Raw genomic sequence first — 8684 nt, 5'->3', positions numbered from 1 at the left:
CACAAGAATAGTGTAAAGTTGAAGCTATAGTGAGGAACAGCCACTTAACTCATTCACTGCCAGCCATTTGAGAAAATTTCAACATTTTTAATACCCATGTGATATTACGTTCAATAATTATATATAAACCGAATCTACCAAATAACAGAATAGACTCCCTACATTTTGTCCCGTCCCGTTCTTTTATAATTGACAGTAGAAAAATTTAGGTTTGCCAAAATACAGCCATTTCTCCCATGGACTCTGAAACTGTGTTTATTTCATATAAAATGGGGCAATGATGTCATCTACCGGTGGTTGGGCATCAGTAAAGTTGTTTCCAAGTTGTTTCCAAATTTACTGTGGAGCATAGTCCGATTAGCCCCCATTTATCTCCGCTCTAAAAAATACAATTGACAAGTATACTTGTCAAAGGCAGTGAATGAAAATATGGTACCAAATATGGTACAAACCTGCCAAAGCACAACTAGTTCTTACTATTCACAATTACAGTAAAAGAAAAGTTGAAATTATAACGAGGGTCACCCAAACACCCTACTCTAAAGTTGAAGTTAAAATGAGAAACAGCCACTAAACATGGTACCAAATATGGTTCCGTAATCTACACCTGCTACAGTGCTTTTCAAGGAGTGTTGTCTACTCTAAGTTACAATTCTAACAATTACTTTAAACATTAACCAAATGTAGTTCCACAATCGCTAAAGCGTTATAAAGAGAAAATGTGTCTGACTGCTTCACTGCACTCTCAGGTTGAAGTTCTGATGAGGAACATCAACTTATTGGGTTGCCAAAAATGGTTGTACGCCATTAGTGCTTTAATTAAATCAAGAAGTGTGGTGTCACTACAACACTCTACCAAATATCAGATATGATTTCTTGCTACTTTATAATAAATATAAAGAAATGCAATACATAATTCATTTCCCCTTCCTTGAAAGCTGCAAAGTTAAAGAGCACCTGATGCATCATTCTTCCCTCTGGTGCAAGAGGTTAAACAAGTTCACAGACTAGCCCACTAGACAACCGGATCACTGTATTATAATATCACAAATCAATATTTAACCTTAATCGACGTGACTGCTGGATATAAGGAAAGAGATGAGGGGCATGTTTTGTTTTTGTTTGTTTGCCATGCTGTCGGACATCAAGGAGGAAAACGAGGATGGATGGATAGAGACCCCCAAGGCAACCCCACCCCCTCACTTTCCTCATTCTGCTTGTTGTTGTTTTATAATGAACTCCTAAAGCCTTCATTTCCCTTCGCCAGCCACAGCGGAGAGGGCGCAGCGAAGGGGGCTTCGGAGTCTACCTCGGGATTCGCACGCACAAGCCCCCAGGGTAGCGGCACCGTGTGGGGGTGGGAGGTGGTAGAAGCGGGGTTGCGATGGAATATCATTGTGTGTGTGCGTGTGCGCTTGACACGGACCTGACATCATGCAGGTGAAGGTAGAAACAGGTTTTTGCATATGTGTGTGCACACCTGTGGTCATCTCCGCAGGAGGGCAGGTGAGATGTGAGAGGGCGTGTTTGTATTTGGGTTTTTCAGTGCGGGCGTGCAGCTCGGCTAGGTGAAGCCAAACTATGCTAAGCCCAAAGCTGCCATTTGCCACCCAGGAGACAATGAATGAATGGCATCCAAGACAATCTGTTCTGATTAGTTTGGACACTTTCGCCCATAGGAATCCATTCCAGGGGCAAAATGTCTACATGCTCTTCATAGTAAAAAGTCAAAACAATAAGAGTGGAGTACCACTTTGGCATCCAATCAAATTCATCAGAATCACATTAGACCAGTGGTCTATCCAGCACCAGGAATTAGATGCCGTCTGATCAAAGACTTAAGTTTCAATCGACTTTCTGCCACTAAATTGTCACTCTGCTAGGCACATCTCCATGGACACTTTCTCTGCTGCGGTGGAACGCCTTCCCAGCTTGGCGTAGACCGGCCTGCCAAATTGGAAAATGACAAAAATCCGGATCCGCCGGGATTTGAGTCCCGCCGCCACAGATGGGCCCTAACCTTAATCATAATTTGTAAAGATGCAACAGGAAGCGCACATTTTTTACTGTTTTTACTGGTGGAAGTCAGAACACATGTTAAAAAAAAATACTGGCAATCTATTTTAATGTACACCCAACTTCCTGTTTGTGGTTTGAGTTGCTCCTTCATTAGACAAAAAAAAGAAAAAAGAAAAGAAAAAAGAGGGGGAAAGCCAAAGAAAAAGCAAATGAGAAGGAAAGCCAAAGAAAAAGCAAATGAGAATTAAATTCATTGATGCATGATGAACTAAGCTCTGATGAGGTACATTTTGTACATTATAAGGCGTACTTTCCCATATATTAATGTCATTCAGCTTCAGTGGCTCCGCTGTATTATTCAAGTTCTTCATAATACTGTAAAAGCGTATTTTCTTGTATAGCTAGCTTGGAGGGTCATACGTGACTTATTTATTTGTGGGCAATTCAGCGAGGCGTGCAGAAGTTTGTTCGACGTTTGGCTCAAGGACACAAAGCACTGGTTCCTCATGTGTAATCGGAACCTCGAAGCCTCGGGTGAGAGAGAAAAAAGGAAAAAAAAAAAAAAAACACCTAAAACCTGACCAAGACTTCCGCCTTTTCTAGTGCTTGATAGCATCAGTGCTAAGCCGCTGCATAGCCTGACAGGACCGTGGCAGGAGAATTAAACAGTAATGTTGATGGGGTAAAATAAAAAAAAATTTAAAAAAAGGGGGTGGGAAAAACCAAAAAGGATTTTGTGCAGGGGTAAACCAAAAAAAAAAAGGAACAAAGGGGGGAAATTACAGATACAGTACACAGAATACAGCATTGAGCAGGAATTTAGGAATGAGTAATGCAACAACCCACAACAAGAACATGCACTGCCTCGGGCCATGACAAGGTTGAGTGCATACCTCTACTGGGGTGGGGGTGGGGGGGGGGGGGGGGGGGTGTATGGTGGCTGATGAGGGTGTGCACTCAAAAAAAAAATACACTTTCCAAGAGTCACAACATTATTAAATATAATTAAATTGTTATGGATGAACACCATTCGTGACATCACCGGAGATCATTCACTCTATTTAGTTTGACAGTAAACTTAAAAAACCCCACAAAAAAACAGCTTATGTACATACTGTATTTACATATTCATATACACATAATGTATACATACTTACTATACACATACTAGGCTACATATATCTGTGGCCTCAGGTCGTAGCCTCATAAGTCATATTTTGGTCAATTTCAGATTTTTTTTAAAAACCTATATCGTTGGTCAGTCCACATATGTGAGTTTTTAACCCATTTATTGACCAATCAAAAGTGTTGAAAAAGTCTTGCTCTTTTGGATGATGCAATGTTAATGGATGAACAAACATCTATTTTTTAGAGGTCTGCTGAAAAGATGACTTTGGAGGAAGATTTGGCCCGATGCCAGCGATATATACATGTTAACACTAGGGATGGGAACCTCTGGGTACCACATGATATGATATGCGATACAAGGCTCACGATACCGATTATCTCACGATATGACGATACCGCGATTATCGATATATTGGTCAGGTAATAAGTCCACAATAATCTCCTATAAAACTAATCAAGACAAACTGTTTTTTCAATGAGAAAATAGTTTATTTTTGTTCCATCCCTGAAACACATTAAAACTGGTGTTTTCTTCACAGTGAGTACTTTAGTGCATTGTTTTTTTAAACAAATGCAAATGTTTTCTCAACAGAGACAACTTTCTGTGAACAAATTTGTGTCTTCCTTAAAAGGTGTATTCAAGGATCTTCTCAAAAAGTAGAAGCCAAACGTCCGTTTGTCACTTTTTAAAAAGTGCGCATGGCAGATAGCCTATCAGCTCTCCTGCTGGTCCGCAGGGGTGGGGCCGGGGGCGGGTGCGCATGCTCAGCTAAGAACGAGCATGCACGAGGTCGTTACGGCAGATTGATTGTGATTGACGCGATCGAGAACCAATTGTTAAGATGATCCACCCGGAAGACTGAGAGACAAAAGATCATTGAATATACATTTAAACACTATTGTCATGCAAACAAGTCTGTCAGTCACATATAGTCAATTGGTTCATTTTATAAACTGTGACACAATATTGTGTGCAAGATTGCAAAAGTAAAGTAAATAAATAAAATTACTTAAACATTAAATCCAATTAAATCAATATAAATATTCCTCAGAAATTGTGTGCTTCAAAAAGTTGAAACAAAATCTGTTTTAAAACATTAAAACTGAAGATATAATACACATTTTTCAAAGAAAGGTATGCAAAACTGAGTCAGTTGCTGGGAAGATAAATGTCTTAAACAAGTAAGAGTAAGCTCATGAGTCTTCTTCGCCTGAAGACTTCCGTACAATTCCCCACCACTCTTATGAGGTGCTCCCCCTAGCGGCCCACCAAGTAATTGCTCAATAAGTAATGAACAACGGAGCTATTATAGCGGCTGTATATTAACTACAAATATCGATACTTGGCATAGGCATATCGATAATCTAACGGGAGACAAAGTATCGTGATTTATCACGATATCGTCACACTCCTAGTTAACACACACACACAAGGGCTCGGTTTGCCGTTGTCACATGACCAATCTCAGACAACAGGTGAGCTGTGATTGACAGTTACCTGAGCTTAATTACCGTGATGTCATTTTCATTCGACAGCAAAAACGGGTGCAGATTATGCTGCTTAATTCATATTCCACAGACCCAATACTAATCAGAATGCCGTGTTTAGACTAGTGGGGGCGCATCAAAGATATTATGGTAAAGATTTTTTTTTACTCGACTTCCCCTATAAAAGCCTTGTAGTTTATCCAATTGGATGAAAAAGGATTGCAAATCATTGTTATCCATTTCAGCCACAAGTTTGACTGGATTAATTCTACAAACATCATGAAATGTTCTATTCTTTTATTTTTCCCACGGCAAGGATGCCCTGTCGAGTGTTTATCACCACTCTTGACCACACATGCACACACACTTATGTACATGTGCTGTATGACTACACAGCAAGGATCTCCTGGAAGAAACCGTTCCCATGCTGCACTTGCACACCTGCAGCAGCAACAACAAGTCAGCCGGTATCGTCGGACATGATAACACAGGGTGCGCTTTCAAAAATCTCACTCCCTTTGCGCCATGCTACTCCTCTCAGCTACACACACATACACACACGCATTCACAAACCTCCATTACAACCCATACAAACACATCCCGGCATCAACACTGTCCAAGAAGGGGAAAACACACTGATAAAAGCAATAGGAAGACCTTGTGTCTGGAATGCTGGCGAGTCACACAATTATGTTGTCGGTTGGTTCGGGCCACTTTATTAGGTATAGCTGCATAATCAAAGAGCTGTTTCCAATATCTGTCATGTTTGATTTAACTGAAAGGAATTAATATAAAGTAGTGTAGAATCACTCTGCATCATGCTGAGATCTGTTCCTAATATTTTGACCCTCTCGTTAGCGCGATAAAGTACCCACTTCTTTCTTTGATATGGTGTATTTTTACAGAATAATACCAACTGTTATTAAAGAGTTTCTCCACGAATGAGATGGAAGCCAGGGTGGGTGAAGATCCACAGTCTCTTTAAAGCAATGTCTGGAATCTGGCCACCAGACTACACTGCCTGAAACACTATTTAAATTGAATTTAAAATAATTTTTCCCCATCTTAGGTACTAATGTGAGTAAGACTTGATCGAGCCACAAATACTTGATGCCCTCATAAAAGCGTTTTTATTTTTACATACTGAAAATAATGTGAAATAAATATAAAAGAACAATTAAGATCACTTTTACCTACAGTATATTGAAGACCCTTGATGAATTCCGTCATGTAAATCGCCTCCTTTATCAAATGGGTGGCATTCAGAACTGTCTGTCAAAATGTATAAAAAAAGAGAGGTTCGCAGACAAAGAAGGGTGTATTTCACAATGTAACTCAAGACAATAACAAGCCTCTTGGTTTGCTCAGCATGAAAGTTGGGGCATCATTGGCAAGTTGGCATAACACTTCCTGTCGAAAATCATGCGTTTAAAAGAAAAGCACACCAGTATCGGTACAGTACAGTTTCATCACACTTTCTTTGAACCAATGGTGGCTTATTTAGCAATCTACCTCAAAATATTTTGTGCTTGTTGATTGAGCATGACTACTGCAGCAAATAAGCCACTAAGTGGCCAAAGAAAGGGCGGTTAATAAACAGTGTTACTATTATATTGTGTGCTTTTACGTTGAAGGTCTGTACTTTGACAGGATATGCTACACTTATGTTGCCAAAGCGTTGACAAGCAGACATGGAGGGTTGCATTGCGCTATTACCCATTAAGGGCTAAAGCGCCTGTCAAAACGTGCTTCTAAAACCGAAGGTGACTTTAGAATCACCCATGAAAGCCTGAAGTTTTCCTGGAAATTCAACAATATTTTCACTGCCTACTTAATAATTGATATCTCAGTCGATAATGTTGAGTAGGAAATGGACTAGTAGTTATAGCAATAACTTTGGCCTTGATAGCATTAAGCACTGCATATTTCATAGAATTGGCAATTTCTTTCATATATTATGATCATAATGTGCATATGCACCTGCAAGAATATTTGCACTTTTGATTTTGAGAAATTATTTGCACTCTTCCAAATTATGCGAACTTGTTCAATGATGGGCTTTTCAGTTTGTAAGCTAAAGAAAATTGCTTACACTTTAAAGTGAAAATGTGTTAAATATTAAGTTATGCTACCTATTTTCATGAAAGATTATATGTCTGAAAGAAAATATCTGTTGCTTTTTGTAAAAATCCACTTAAAATTTGAAGGAAAAGTGCAACTTTTACCGCAACTTTTTGAAAAATTGGACGCAAATATCAGGCATTTTAGCCCGCAACAATCAGAAAAAATACCCGCGAAATTCTTAAAATTTGCAGAAAATTTTGTGCAAGGGGACGTATTGCAATCACCGAAAGTGCACGTGAACGCTCCGACAGTTACTTGACCTAACGTTAAAAAGCAGCCCCCACCCACACCCCCAACCGTCCGACCGACCGTCCGAAGTCTCACTCCAAGGTTTGGTAAAAAGTTGACAGTCCTGGCTCATGGTGTGTAGGAATAAGGTGGACATGTTAGCATACAAACTGACATCATTTTAGCATTCTGAGATCAGTACACTTTAGCACTATAGCACATTACTGAGGCACCAGATGTTCCAAAATTAACTATATGTGCCCAAGAATGTTGTTAGCATGCTATGAGTTAGCAATCACTCCACTAATTCGCATTTCATATTTGTAGAGGCAGTTACAGCTCATGTATTGGTTGCCATTGTATGGCGGCTTGACCTTCCGAATCATAATCTCTCCTCCTCCTCCATCTCCCCTCTTTGCTGCCTTTCATACACCATCAAGTCATCAATAGTTAAGCTAAACATGAAGTTTAATGTTCATGTATCCATGTCATTAGTCACTATACTTCATAATGTTTTGTGTATGTTAAAGTATAGTTTTCCTTTTTGAAAAGAGTTTTGGTAAATATTTTTGGGTGATTTGAACACATTGATTAGATTTGCATTGTTTCCTATGCGAAATATTGCTTCAGATTTCGTACGCTTTCGTTTTAGCTAGCCTTTTTGGAGAAAATATATCCCAAAAACATAGTATGCAGTGTATCTAATAATATTGTGACTACCAGTGAGTGAGTGTGTGTGCATGCGTGCGTGTAGGTAGGGGAAGGCTTGAGCCGTCAAGCAACCATCTCTCAAATGTCACAGGTGCTGTAGCCACGGGGCTGTGTGTATGTGGGTGTATGCACACATGTGAGTGAGTGTGTGTGACTGACAGCTCCATGTGATGGTTTCAGCCTCTGTCGGAAGGTGGGAAAGCCGATCAGCTCAATCAGAATATGACTCACTTGCAAATGGGCCCGTTTTTTCCCAGCAGAACTCCAGGCAGCACAGGCCAGGCCAGGCCAGGCAAGGTTCTGACAGGCCCCGTTTTTGCTCTCATTCAGCGTCTCGTCACAGCAGCTTCAAAGTGGAGTGGATGGTCACCCTCAGGGGGAAAATGAGAAGATCAGTATGCCTTCAAAAAATGAGTGGTATCCAAAAAATTGTTGCGCCAAAGGCCATTTTTTTCTTCTCCTCCTCTCATAATTGTCTTTCTTTACTCCAGTCAGTCTCTGTGACTAGTAATTGTTGAGTTATGATCTATGACAAAGACTGGGAAACTTCCTTTTCCTAACCCTTAACATCACACTCATTGAATTGTATTTTAATTTAAAACTAGAAAATGACTGTACCACATGATTTTTTCTTTCTGCCTTTTTTTGAATTTGCACATCCATTTCGATTCAGCTACCAAATGTGGTTTAAAAAAACAAACAAAAAACCAGGGCCTTTCCACATATGTTTTACTTTTTATTTGACTTTTTTTGTAATATGGACTATGGCTTATTTTATTGTATTTTTTTTAATTAGCCCTGCATATCAAAAGTCTGTCATAATAGGATGCATAAAAAAAAATAATACTTAACACTCATTCACTCCCAGCCATTTTCACAGAATCAATCCCCTCCACCCCCAGCTGTTTTACTGGATTTTGACTAATTTTGTAAGGCCCACAGAATATTGTGTTCTATTGCTATAAAAACATGAAACCTGCCAAAAG

This window comes from Festucalex cinctus, chromosome 1, assembly GCF_051991245.1.
Source record: "Festucalex cinctus isolate MCC-2025b chromosome 1, RoL_Fcin_1.0, whole genome shotgun sequence".
NCBI classification, from domain to species: Eukaryota; Metazoa; Chordata; class Actinopteri; order Syngnathiformes; family Syngnathidae; genus Festucalex; species Festucalex cinctus.
The sequence above is the reverse complement of the archived record's forward strand: the minus strand, read 5'-3'. Positions refer to the sequence as shown.